At 37.0% G+C, this 14,826-nt stretch overlaps 1 protein-coding gene across 2 annotated transcripts in view; it reads left to right on the forward strand.

The window, feature by feature from the left end:
• Positions 1 to 227: 227 nt before the first annotated feature.
• Positions 228 to 14,826, forward strand: part of LOC113071342 (muscarinic acetylcholine receptor M2-like) — a 62,301-nt gene continuing 47,702 nt past the window's right edge. Inside the window, exon 1 of one of the 2 annotated variants that reach the window (XM_026244705.1) lies at positions 228 to 410. The gene's annotated coding sequence lies outside the window, so the exon portion shown is untranslated. The remainder of the gene's footprint in view (positions 411 to 14,826) is intronic. The other variant, XR_003280079.1, reaches the window with a different exon arrangement.

Raw genomic sequence — 14,826 nt, forward strand, 5'->3', positions numbered from 1 at the left:
ATCGATCCGCCAGCATCTGAAGCCGCGCTCAATCACACGACGTTCATTCACCTGAACGTCACATGCATCTAATCCATGTAAAGCCCACGAGACGAACCAGTGTGCCCATTCCCCGACTATAAAGCCCGAGGCTGATGCACCACATCACATTTGCGCGTAAACACCGTCAGCTGAGAGATACCGATGAAGCTTTGACGCCGTTAAACTGAAGTGTGTTGCTGATGTGAGAGTGATGCTGCGTCTCCTCCCCTCCCTCCTGCTCTCCTACTCCTCGTTTCCACTCCTCACTTGGCGTTCACCCACGAGAAGAGCTCCGACCGTCCAGCATCATGTCCTCAGACGTCCAGCTGCGTGAGCACACGGACCCGGACAGCAGCGACCCCGCGGGCGCCAGGAGCGACTGAGAGCAGGTAGGACACACTGTCTGTAACTGCGAGCTGTCTAGAAAATATTTCAGCCGATTTGTTACATCACGCACGAGCCTGTGCTTTCATAAGCCTGCAAACCATTAAACGCGCGTCAACGAGCGCGCGTGAAAAAAACACAAGGTTCCCAATTTTATTTTATTTTATTTTTTTTTCGTGTTAAAGTCCCACTGAGCTTGAAATCGATGGAAAGCACCGGGAGACGCGGCTCACTAGCTGTTTCTTGGATTGAGCTGTTGCACTTGACGCTCCGTGGAGACTCCGTAAGCATCGCCGATTTCACGCGCTTTCCTCCCCATAACTCACTCAAGCCAAGCGCGCAAGCAACTTTAAGACTTCACTCACCTGAGACCATTTAGAGCATTTTCGGCAGGTCCGAGAACAGACACGAGCTAGAAAATGGCTCAATTGGGCTCCGTTTGCGCGCAGGCTAAAGCCGTAAACGGAATTTACGCACAAACCAACCCGAAAAAAAAAACGCCTTCAGTCTTTTTAATAACATCTGGGTATCAGATCGAACATTTGAGGGTTCAAAGAAACTGATTTGGTTGCATTCCTTGCCGTTCGAGTTGTGCGTAAAAGGTTTTTGCGCACTTGCGCGCGACATTTCATTTAAACACTGGACGGAATAATTATGTAACCTATAGTTGGTCAGTTGCTTGTCATGCATCTGCCCTAACTATTGCAAAAATGTATGCACAGGTCGACTATTGTCAAGTGTCTCTATGTATACTACCATGACATTATTGATGTTGGGCACCGTCCCAATGCATGTGAACTGATTTTCCATGTGTTGTGATTGACTGCGCTCGTGGCGCGTGGTTTTCTCTCCTGTGCACGGATATATCCTCGTTAATTTCCAACTACAGACCTTCTTTAATAGAAACAGCACTCGTCAAACTCGAATAAACCAATGTGTCCAACAGAATCCGCAAGGCAAATTGGTGCTGGATGGAGGATTTCTTTAATGCGCGTTTAATAGTTGTTTTATTCTCCATCATTATTTGGCTGCTCGGGCTCAGTCTGATTTTTGCAGAGCTCTAAAGTGTTCGGAAATGAAAAGGAAAAGGTCACGCACCACCGGTCCTGGCCTCTAATGCGTTCCCATAATGTCTGGGCAAGGATTAACTGTTATGAATCAATAACTTGTGCTGGAAGTTTTCAGCTTAAATCTCTGATTTATCTCCTCTGCTGCTCTGTGCATGGATCAGGAAGCGCGCGCGGAATCGATAATCAAAGCGCGTCACGCGTCACTTCTGCTATTTTTTTAACCTTCAAGTTTTGGCAAATATTTAATAGGTGAAAGAAAATAGACATCAACTCCATTTGTGGACGCTGTACAGGTGAGATGTGCTGATCTGGAACTAGTGCGCAGTTGAAATGAAGCTTTATTGACGGTGAAGAGGTTTCATGAGCTGTTCTTCACGCTGTTGAACGTTTCTCGCTCTTTTGGTTTGGCGCGTTCTGCCCGTTAGAGCGCGCGTTAGATGCAGACGGGGGCGCGCATGGACGCGCACTAGAGAGAAAAAACAGAACGCTACAGTTAAGAATGCTAAGTGATAAAATTACTCTACCATATCTTTTTTTTTTCTTTTTTTAATAGTATTTTTATAGTATTTTATACTATTTTTATAGTATTCTTTTTACACCCAATATTTCAGTGTGAAATTGTACAGTGTGTACTAAAAATATATATTTGAATAGTCAATATATGTCGTATACTTCTATTATATATATATGGATTTTAGTCAATGTATATATGATAGTTTGAGCCTTAAAAACTGTCCAAAATATTAATGACTCGTAGATTTTTTTTGTCCAATCATATGCTCTCTTATATGAAAAAGTCCTGCCCCCTGATGTCACGTGACAGATCTCAGTCCGGCATCTCAGGGACACTTTCAGACTCAGTCCAGCTGGAGGTCATCTGGTGCGGTCAGCAATAAATACAAATAAACAGGGTCCAAAACAGGGAAATCTAATCACTCAGACCACATTTAGATAAATGCAATTCTAAATAAACAATAAAATGGACAATAAACATGCATATACTAGCATTATAACACTATTTATTTAGATCATAAACATAATTTTACCATTAAAAGTACATGTTAAAAATGTAAACAGAAAGCGATATTGTGCTGGTCAATGCTGTTGAAGTCCTGGCTCTGCATTTCACCTGTCCGTCATCATGCACCTTTTCATTTTATACTTCTATTTTAAGAGTCTTCTGTGTTTGGCTGATGCTGGTGTTGAGCTGGTGAAGAAAAGACCTAATGATCTCGGCTGTGTGCACACGTTTAGGTGAATAATGTGTGTGGAGTTGCAGTTGAAATCATTAAGAAGTGCTAACAGGACTGTAGAGACCGTGTCAGACTGACTGACAGCATCTCACACACACACACACACACACACACACACACACACACACACACACACACACAATTAGCTTGATGAATGTCCATATATGGTATGTCCTCAACATTCTTAGAATGTTCTGAAAATGTTCTCTCAAATTTAAAAACAAACGTTCTGGTCTTAAATAATGCTCTGTGCTAATAAAATAACATTATGGACCCTTTCCACAAGACTGTGATCATGTGTTTCAACGGTCATCAGCATTATAAATCCTCCAAAGTTTTTTGCATTCTCATTTTTAAAAAAAAATGTATGTCGATTTATAACACCATACTTTGTATTATATTACCTTTGCATCAAATTTACAAAACACTAGTTAACGCTAATGCGAGGGTGTCTCTAATATACAGTGTCTACAGTTTTGCTATTTGAGCAAATGGGAATGCAAATAAATATACATTTGTGTCCCATTCACTGCTATCGAAGTTTACTCAACTATGACGACTTAGATGTGAAAAAGGTCCATTCATGGAAGGGTTTTCCTGAAACGTTTCATTTGGATGTTTTTCTAAAAGTTACTGTATGTTTCGGAACGTTCACAGAACATTTAAAAATTTAACATTTCCATGACGTTCCAAAATGACAAAATGGAACGTTCCATGAACGTTTGAATAACAATTTTTTTTTTTTAAACATAACTCAATGTAAAATTTCTCACGATATATTTTTGTATATTTTAGTTCAGTTCACACAAAACTAAATACCCTATCATCATTTACTCAGCCTCATGTGGTTCCAAACCTGAGATATTTAACAGAACATCCCAGGTGCTCTTTTCCCTCCGACCGAAGTGACTGTGATGACACAACATTCATTTTGTGCTGAACTACTCCTCTAATGATCCCACACACGCTCTCTGCATCTCATCAGCTTCACAGCAGGTTTGCCAAACCTCCGTCATCCGTTCCAAGGGAGACAAATGAAAAATATATGCAAATGTACTCACTGTTTTCTGGAGCCTGATGAGCACAGCCCAGAGGAAAGTCTTGTTGCTCTCGCACAGCTCTGGAGACACAGTGCTATTCTCCATCGCTTCATGTACCAACACTGCTTCTGATGTTTCTCCCCAGGACAAATAAAAACAGACACTTATAAGATGTATAATATAATCCCTTAAAACCAGTGAGAAGCAGATAGATCACGGGAAGAGCTCAAATTAAGTGGAGCTGGTAAACTTTAAAACAGGCGTCCAAAACTGTGGATAGAGAAAATAGTTAGTGAGATTGTGTATTTTAAGCAGTGTTATTTAAGTGCCTAGTTTTTAATATTATTTTGAATTAATTAATTTCTGGAATGTCTGTAAATGCATGAAAAATCGTGAGTTTACAGTAAGTGATACTGTACATAAGGAGGATGATTATGCAGTTATTTTCCCACACACACACATGAAACACACACACAGACTTCATGACATTCAGAGTGGTGACCCTGGCGTGTGTGTGTGTGTGTGTGTGTGTGTGAGCAGTCAGTCTGTTGACACACTCTGGTGATCTCTCTGCTTGTGCGACACGGCGTGTTTGAGGGATTTTTCTACATTTCGCATCTGATATTCTCTGTGCAGAACTCCTGAGGCACAAAACACTGTCAGACACGAGCTGATCTGACAGAGGGGACTCTGTGTGTGTGTGTGTGTTGTGTGTGTGTGTGTGTTTAAGGGGCTTGGAGGTTATTGTGCATCACTGGTGATCGCTCTTTCTCGCTCTTGTTAGTTTTACACTGTAAGGCTTGATGTTGAGACAGAACTTGGTATAGCTTCAATATTTCTACAATAAACGTAAATAAATCCATATGACATTAATCAAACAATCTGTTATTGCAAATGTCTAGAACACATCTGGATTATTACAAATGCAACTAGCCACAACCGCAGCATTCCTGTAATAAACATCTAAACAAATCTATCTTTAAATCTCAGTTCCCATGAACTCTAATCAAATCTGAACTCACAGATCGCTTTTACAATGTGCAGAAGCCAGGATGTGATTTAATGCACCGTGCACACTTCTATTACTACCCTAACTAGTGTGCTAGCCGGGGTGTGTCCGTGCATTTTTATTCATCTGGATTTCTCCATTTGTCCTCTAGAAACAAAAATACTGGCCTTATCAAACTCAAGTTTCTTCAAGCGGATTATTGATAAGCCTGGAAGATCAAGCACTAGCTATAAAACAAGCAAATTGATCAATGAGACTGGTTTAAGACTAGGTCAGAGCCGGATCAAGGTTGGTTTAGTGTAGGTTTTAAGCTAAAGCGGTCCTCCCAAGCATCAGTATTCATGGCCTGCGTTCATCTTTCATTTAAAGTGCATAAAGTGGGTTAACAGCGCTGGACGCGACCCAACACAAGGTCATCAACCCAGTTTTCCCAGTGCATTTAAAGCAATCAATACACACACACACACACACTCCTCCTCGCTCTCTCAGTCTCGTAGGTAGATCGTTTTGGCTCTGGCAGGATTCTCGAGTCTGGATATTCAGACGTACTGTCCGTCTTCCAAACTAAATGAGATTCAGATTTCTTTAGACCTGTAGACTTTTCCAAAAACAGACGGTGAAGTGAAGAACAGGAGACGCTAATAGACTTAAACGCTGGGATATACAGCAACAAATGCATGCTCTCAAAACATTTGCTTAATCTTTGGTTATGAGAATGGAGACAAATATGACCCTGGAGCACAAAACCAGGGATAAGGGTCAATTTTTCGAAATTGAGATTTGTGCATCATCTGAAAGCTGAATAAATAAGTTTTCCAGTTTATGCATGGTTTGTTTGGATCTGACAATATTTTGCCGAGATACAACTATTTTAACATTTGGAATCTGAGGGTGAAAATAAAAATGTGTGTCAAGATTTAAGCTCGGAAACGTTTAGATTCCTCACACACTCCTCCGCTCTAATTACACCAGCCTTCTGATGCACGTCTCCAGAGAGCCTCTTTCCAATGATCTATCTACTAGAGATTCATCTGTTTCCATCTCTCCGTCCGTCTATTACACCTCCACACCTTTGCTCTCTCACTTCCTCGTCACGGGGAGAGCTGCTGACGCTTCCACTGAAGGATTGAATTTAGTATGTCACCTGGAAAAAAGGTGATGACGACAAATGTGTGTAACGATGAACAGAGCTCAAAACAATTCAGTTCACTGCCCCTGAAAACATTTTAAAGGAACATGCCATTTCAAGATTTTTCAAGATTTGTCACATACATGGTTATATAGAGAGCAATTTACACAACTTTATGTCGTTCCATTCCCACTTGACTATCGTGGAACACAAAGAGAGGTTTAGATTAAACTGAGCTCCCAAATTAAGAAGAAAGCACCTTAATGACTACATTTCAAGTCAAATGAAAGCTTTTATGCAAGTAACCGAACAGAGTTTGATGTCAGTCGTATTGAGCACTATTGTTGTTGTTGTTTTTGTGTCAGGGTATATATAGCAAAACATTCTTAAACCGAGAAAAATGATCATAATGCATCAAAAGTGAGTTTTAAACAAGAAAAAAATATATGTCCATGGGGTTCGAAAAATGCACTTATGTTTTTGTGTGTATACTGACCAAAATGATCAACAAATGTTTTTTTTACTCAAAAACTGATAAAAGCCATGCACAAAATAAGACCATATAGTTCATATTCACTGCATCTTTTTAGAGATTATACAAGAAAGATTAGTAGAAAAGTTAGTGTGTGTGTGAACGTGTAGTAATTGGAAGTGGATTTACAACAAGAAAGTTGCACTCAGCTTTTTAATGTTTTGCTCTTTAGTGCATTACCCGAGTTGCCTGACTTTAGTACAACAGAGAAAAACTAAATCTCTTAACTGCTTGGGGAGATGCCAGGGGTGAAATATTGTTCCTGTTACCCAACTACTGTTAAAAAAAAAGAAAAGAAAAAAAAAACAGGAAAGGGCCTAGGATCGAACCCTGAGGGTCCCCGCACCCAGAGGTTTTCCTTTTATTACATGTTTTCTGTACAAACATCACGACCCCCTCATTAACTCATGAGCGACCAGATGAAACGATAACAGCAAGCTAGCTTTGGTTAGAAACAATATTCTTCACTTCCAAACATGCCTCAAATTCAGAGCAACGGCAAAGACTCGCCCTGGAGACAAAACGATCAGCCCCAAAACAACTGACGTTTGACATTAAAAGGAAAAATTGCCTTTCCTTTACTTTAAACAGACCTCAGGTACTAAATCTAAGTCCAAGATATATAGATTTCCAATGATCTATCTGCTAGAGATTCATCTGTTTCCATCTCTCCGTCCGTCTATTACACCTCCACACCATTGCTCACTCACTTCCTCGTAGCTCGGAGAGCTGCTGACGCTTCCACTGAACGATTGAATTTAGTATGTCACCTGGAAGAAAGGTGATGACGACAAATGTGTGTAACGATGAACAGAGCTCAAAACAATTCAGTTCACTGCCCCTGAACACATTTTAAAGGAACATGCCATTTCAAGATTTTTCAAGATTTGTCACATACATGGTTATATAAAGAGCAATTTACACAACTTTATGTCGTTCCATTCCCACTTGACTTTCGTGGAACACAAAGAGAGGTTTAGATTAAACTGAGCTCCCAAATTAAGAAGAAAAGCACCTTAATGACTACATTTCAAGTCAAATGAAAGCTTTTATGCAAGTAACCGAACAGAGTTTGATGTCAGTCGTATTGAGCACTATTGTTGTTTTTTTTTTTGTGTCATGTGACCTTTGTGCTGCTAAGCTTGGCTTAAGAAGACTTGAAATATAGTGCACAATTTGTATGGAAAGCACTGTAAAACATTCCTAATCAGTATTTTTGTCTTTATTTTTATCATTAATTTTTGTTTTTTCCAGTATAAATAGCAAAACATTCTTAAGCCAAGAAAAATTATTATATTGCATCAACAGTAAGTTTTAAACAAGAAACAAATATATGTCCATGGGGTCCGAAAAATGCACTTACAGTACGTTTTTGAGTGTACACTGACCATAATGATCAACAAATGCTTTTTATTTGTACATGAAAAGATAAAAACTATGCACAGAATCAGAAAATAAAGTGCATATTCACTGCATCTTTTAGAGATTATACAAGAAAGATTAGTAGAAAAGGTTGGTGTATGTGTGAACGTGAAGTATTTGGAAGTGGATTTACAACAGGACAGTTGCACTCAGCTTCTTAATGTTTTGCTCTTTAGTGCATTACCCGAGTCGCCTGACTTTAGTACAACAGAGAAAAACTAAATCTCTTAACTGCTTGGGGAGATGCCAGGGGTGACAGATTGTTCCTGTTACCCAACTACTATAAAAAAAGAAAAAAAAAAAAAAAAAAACAGGAAAGGGCCTAGGATCGAACCCTGAGGGCCCCCGCACCCAGAGGTTTTCCTTTTATTACATGTTTTCTGTACAAACATCACGACCCTCTCAATAACTCATGAGCGACCAGATGAAACGATAACGGCAAGCTAGCTTTGGTTAGAAACAATATTCTTCACTACCAAACATGCCTCAAATACAGAGCAACGGCAAAGACTCGCCCTGGAGACAAAACGATCAGCCCCAAAACTGAACAAAACTTCTACACAACTTCTGGAAAAAAAAGACAAAATTCTGAACCAAAATGTGACTAATATTCATAAAAGCTTTATAAGTATTTCTGAATATTTCATATTAACTAATTAAGTAAACTAACGTTAACAAATGGAAACTTATCAGTGTTATCAGATATTTGTTCATCTGAGCAGTTTTGAGAAATACTTCTGGGGTCTTTCTCTCAGGAGAAAAATCTGAGAATAATCTCATAGTTGAGAAATTGTGCTTTTGTAAAGAGGGTGGGTTTTTTTTTTACATCAGAGAATCTAGATTAGTTTAAATAAAAGGCTGTGCGATTCTTCATTTTTGTTGTTGTTAGGTCTTTAGGCGATGCTTTAGTAGAGGACTAATCTGAGTGAGCGTGGAGGGCTTGTACAAAGCATTTAAAAGCCCCCCAGAGCCTCACGGCTGACGACTGCGGGGTTATTGGCCTCTGAACGCCGCTTCACTCCTGTGACTCTGAGAGATCAGCGCTCTGTTCTAGATCACAGACATCAGCAGCTGAAGAAGGAAAAAGCTTGGGAAAGCTCTGATGGTATCAGGTGTGTGTGTGTGTTGCTCAGACACAATGAAATATCACGGCTTGCCTTCTGTGGTTAGTTTTAAGTTTGTAAAGCTTTGGATGAGCACACGTAGGAATAAAAGATTTCTTGATAGGACATCTTTTTGTAGTTTTAACACATGTCTCAGTTTTTTAATAGCCACTTTGCCATGTTTAAAGATTTGCACTCGCGTCTCACTTCAGCACTTTGTAACATCGGTTATGTTTTCGCTCGCCGGATAGCATCTGTTTATCGTAACATTTTTTCATTTTGAAAGGATTTCACCGTTTTTGCTCGAGTTCTTCATATATGGCAGCATTTTGTGGGACTTGTAATTACACCATTAGTGTTGCTCTAAAAGGGAAATGAAAGCCTTCGAGCCAAAGAAACGGGAAAATTGACATCACAAACAGCTGGAAACACTGCACTGTTTCTAAAAGGCTTTCTCCGAACACTGCAGTCTTTGTGAATGTTAACAAAACTTCTCCTGTGGTTTCCATCACTGAAATTAAGATCAATCTTATAGTCATTTCAGTATGTTGTCTTACTGTATTATTTACGATTATTTCATATTCCAAATGTCTACAGGTGAATCTTATGAAGCCTATGAAAGTGTCATGTCACAAAAAAAAAAAAAAAAATGAAATAAGAATTAATATTTTATACAAAGAACAATAAGCATATATCATATGTAAAAACAATGTTTTTAAATGATCAATTATTTATTTGTTTTACTATGCTAATTTAAATATCAAAACAAAATATTAAAACATTTTATTGCTGTATTTTTGTAACATAGAGAAAAATAATATGTGTTATATTAATTAAAATCTGATAATAACTTTAAAATAATTTTGTATGAATTACAGTAACTAACTGGACATTATTTTCATGACAATTAAACACATTTACCCCAAAAGTCATATAACTGTCATATGAAAACAATATTATAAATAAGGAAATAATATATTACATTAATTTAAATCACCGTTGACAATAAAAATAACGATTAAAAGGGAGAACTAAAAATAATACATTTGGATGCATTACAGCAGTGAAAACTTTGGGCACAATGTGCTTAAATGGTTTTAAATGCACACACACACACACACACACACACACACACACACACACACACACACAAGTAAAATCTCATAAATAACCTACTTCTCTATTTACTATAAAAAAATTCAAATGAGAGAATCAGTATAAAAAAGCGTATTTAACATCACAGATATTTGGACATTTCAGCAGCTGGATTCACTTCAGAGGAAAGAACCTGTCAAAACATTTCATTATAAATATAAAACTAGAAATAACTTCTGCTTCAATATCATAACCTCATTTCCAGCTCTCTCTCTCTCTCTCTCTCTCGTTCTTTTCTCTTTGTGTCGCTGAGATCTGACATGCACTGGAACACACTGCTGCATGCATATATATGTGTGTGTGTGTGTGTGTGTGTGTGTGTGTGTGTATGAACATATGCATGTTTCACATCAAACTTTAGCTTTGAGGTCAAATATATATTCTATGCATGTTGAAAAATTGCATCATATAGTGTTTGTAATACAGAAATATTATGAGCATTCTGCTTTGCTTCTGTTATGCTGATGATGACCTTGTCTGTGGATCGTGATGTGACATTGATGTGTGTGTGTGTGTGTGATCACTCAACAATCAGCGTATCGTTCTGGAGCGTGTTGGAGGCTCTGGAAGCGTGTTTTGGAGCACGTGTGAGATATCCCCGCTGCTTCTCTCTCTCTCATCTCTGACGGGCAGGAAAAGGACATCGGTCACACATGTGTCCGGACGCTTTGAAGTGTTTCTGCCGTGTTAGTGGTCACGAGGGCTGTGGTTTTCCGAGCATCGGATTCTAATCGTGGTGTATTTGCTGATATTTAGGTGCTTTTTATGTGCCGTAATGAACTCATAACTTCTGTACTGCTACCAGACTTCAATCAGACATTTTTAATAGAAAGTCAACATGGAATGGCATCAGCAACCTATTTTACTTCGGTTCTGTGACTTATATCATATTAAAACTGCAAATTCAGTGAGATTAAAAAGTAGGGCAGGACTTTTCATTAAGTTATTTAGCAGATGCTTTTATACAAAGCCACTTTCTGTACAAATGAGGTCGATAGAAGCGAAACTGAGGAAACCAGCAAAGGTTAGCCTAACGTTATCCATGTTTTATGTGGAAATTAACAAATGTCTGCTGAAACTATGAATCTCATGCAACTAGTGGAAATATGTAAGTCTATATTTTGCATCGTGAAATTATTATTCTTATAACAACTAAGTAACATTTTTTATTTAAATTGAACACTATTTAAACATCTTGGAAGTATTTCGTAGAAGTAAAATGTGCAGATACATTACAATAATGCATAATGCATTAAAGTAAACTCACAATACAAAAAAAGTAATGCTTATTCATTTCCTGTATGAAATTAAATAATTATTTTAAGAAGCAAAAAAAAAAAAAAAAGTTTAAACTGAACACTGGTATTACAAATAAATAAAAAATAATACATTTGTTATAAATAAATAAATAATAAATGTAAAAAAAAATTGATTGGTCACCATTAAGAATAATGAATTGTATTTATTAGAAATTGTAGAAATTGAAAGTTATTTAAATTGAACGCTAGTTTTATAAATAAATTAAAATTCATACATTTTGTAAAAAAAAAAAAAAAAATATATATATATATATATATATATATATATATATATATATATATATATATATATATATATATATATATATATATATATATGAATAACTGGAATTAAGAAAAGAAAATGTAAAAAAAAAAAAAAGTAAAATATCCAGATGCATTTCAATAATGAGAATTTGTGGGAAATTTGCTTAAATGTCACTAAATTCTCAGCACAAAAAAGACTTCATTTTCTGCATGGAATTAAAGTAAAAAAAAAAATCTTATTTCTTTCCTTTTGATTTTAGAGTGAAATGTCACCCAAACTGTTATTTGACTGCTGCTTATCATTATTATCACCAAGAGAAGAAAAGGTAACTAATATAAAAGACATTTAATTTTTCAGTTTAAAAGAGTGAAAAAAGGTTAAACAAGACCAGGAAGGTGAATAGGGCCAATATAAATGTCATGTTGACTTGAAATGATCAGCTAGAATGAAGAAAACTTTACAACACTCTTCGACTGACTTTACAGACCTGCAGCGGTTTACATCGTGCGTGTGTGTGTGTGTGTGTGTGTGTGTGTGTGCGAGACAATGCTTCAGCTGTGGCGTCTGATTGAGAATGTCTGCCCTGCGTTCGGATGGCAGCCCCAGTGCATGCTGGGATTGATTGAGCTGTCCCTGCGCCTGTCAGCCGCTGGAGTTATGACATCATCAGGCCCCTCATAAGGCTCTCCATTGTTTTGAAATGAAAGAACATCAATTTCCTGCCCAGTGAAGCCTAGGGGATGATTTGTGGCCGCTATTATCCTGCCAACGTGTGGCGAGAGCGCCAAAATACAGACTCTGATGAGGACAAGCTCCCGTCCTGTTCTCCGTCTAATCACCTGAGACAGGTAACACCCCTAAAGCAGTTTAGACTCATTAGACACCTAATAATGGAGATTGGGTCACACTTTGAATTCCTCTCGTCTGAGGACTACAGAAACCATTTCATTGTACATTAAATTGGTACCAAGCCAATTACATATAGAACCATCTAAAAGTATATATATATAATTTTTTAGAAAACACATTTTTTTATGCGCACCAAAGCTACATTTATTCGATCAAAAATAAAAAAATATCTAATTTTTTACAAATATTATTATTATTTCAAACAGCTGTTTTCTGAGTGAATATCTGTTAAACAGTAATTTATTTCTGTGATGCTCCGCTGTATTTTCAGCATCATTCCTCCAGTCTTCAGTGTCACATGATCTTCAGAAATCAGAATAATATGATGATTTGATATAAAACTATTTATATTAAATACAAATGCATGAAACCCAATCAAATTAAGACAAACAAACGAAAACAATGAAGGACCCTGTGCTTCGAAAATAAAATAAAAAAAATATATATATATATATAATTAAATCGATTAGTAGTGTATATTTGTATATGTATCACCAAATTGTAAGTCACTTTGGATTAAATGCGTCTGTAAAATGACTAAATGTAAAAATATAAAAGCATTGCATCATGTTAAAGTGCATGCTTCAGAAAACTACAGAAGATGCTCTAGATTTCATATGAAACAGCTTTTTTTGCAATTATTTTACGTATCAATATCAGACCTGAAGCACCAGATCTGACCCAAATGGGATTTGACAACAGCAGACTTGAATTTAGGTGTAAGTGAAGACTTCTGAGTCATACTTTCATCTTGACAGCCCTGTGGACAAATCCTTCAGTCTGTACTTTGTGCAATATCTCCTCTCTGCACAGAGGAAGGTCAGTCAGGAGAAGATGACGGCAGAACGTGCCCGAATATTTCTGGGTGCACTGTACCTGAACACCCACCGAGCTCTGTCTGTCCGTGTTCCTCCACGGGCTTTTCTCTATCAGCGCACCTTAGAAAGTGCTGAACGCGGCGGAAACTTTCATGAGATACAGTGAGATCAGCTTTCACACACACACACACACACACACACACACACACACACACTCCAGCATGCATCAGCACACAATGGCCTCTAAAGTGTTGGTGCTTATATTAAGAGTGCACTTGTATTTGAGCACCACGTTCCGGTCAGAAGTCCTCAGTTTCCCAAATCAATCTGCATTCCCAAAAAAAAAAAAAAAACATTGCATGGGTCAAAATGATCAATTTTTCTATTATGTCAAAAATCATTAGGATATTAAGTAAAGATCATGGTCCATGAATACATTTAGTAAATTTCCTACCATAAATATATAAAACGTAATTTTTATATTAGTAATATGCATTGCTAAGAATTAATTTGGACAACTTTAAACATGATTTTCTCAATAATTTTACTTTTTTTTTTTTTTTTACAAATGTAATTTTTCTGTGGAAACATTGTTTCAGAATTCTTTGATGAATAGAAAAATTTCAAAAGAACAGCGTTTATTAGCATATAAACATAAATCTTAGCATTTTAAACGCTTTTACTGTCGATTTGAACCATCCTTGATGAACACGATTATTTATTTTCTTTTTTATCAAAATTTTTTTTTATAAAAAATGGAAGTTAATGACACTTTACACAAAAACATTCAACAGCACGACTGTTTTCAACATTGATAGTAATCAGAAATGTTTCTCGAGCAGTAAATCATCATATTTTCATGATTTCTGAAGATCATGTGACACTGAAGACTGGAGGAAAATACAGCGCTGCATCACAGAAATAAATTACAGTTTAATATATATTCACAAAGAAAACAGTTATTTCAAATTGTAATAATATTTCACTATTTTTATGTATTTTTGATTAATAAACACAGCATTGGAGAGCAGCATAACTAACTTTAACTTTTTTCAGACTGATCTGAAAGAAAGAACTCACAAAAAAAAAAAAACTAAGAAATAAAAAATGTATGCAAATATTAAGATTGCATTAGATAATGAAATGTGCATATACAGTAAAAGGTCAAAGGTCACATTAATAGCCAGATCTGTACTGTATTTAACTTTGAATCCCAGACACAATAAACCTCCCAAATAACTCAGCACAATAATCTCTCCTCCGGCTGTTAGTGTGCAGGGTCATGCATTGACTTTTCATTTTAGGGTAATGTAGCAGAACATTAGAATCTCATTAATGCTCCGAAAACACATGAAACCGTTTGCTCACACTTGGTTCATGACTGAAAAATCTTCTGATCTCAAAGCTTCTGCCTA

The sequence above is a fragment of the Carassius auratus genome, unplaced genomic scaffold (assembly GCF_003368295.1).
Source record: "Carassius auratus strain Wakin unplaced genomic scaffold, ASM336829v1 scaf_tig00007156, whole genome shotgun sequence".
Taxonomy (NCBI): domain Eukaryota; kingdom Metazoa; phylum Chordata; class Actinopteri; order Cypriniformes; family Cyprinidae; genus Carassius; species Carassius auratus.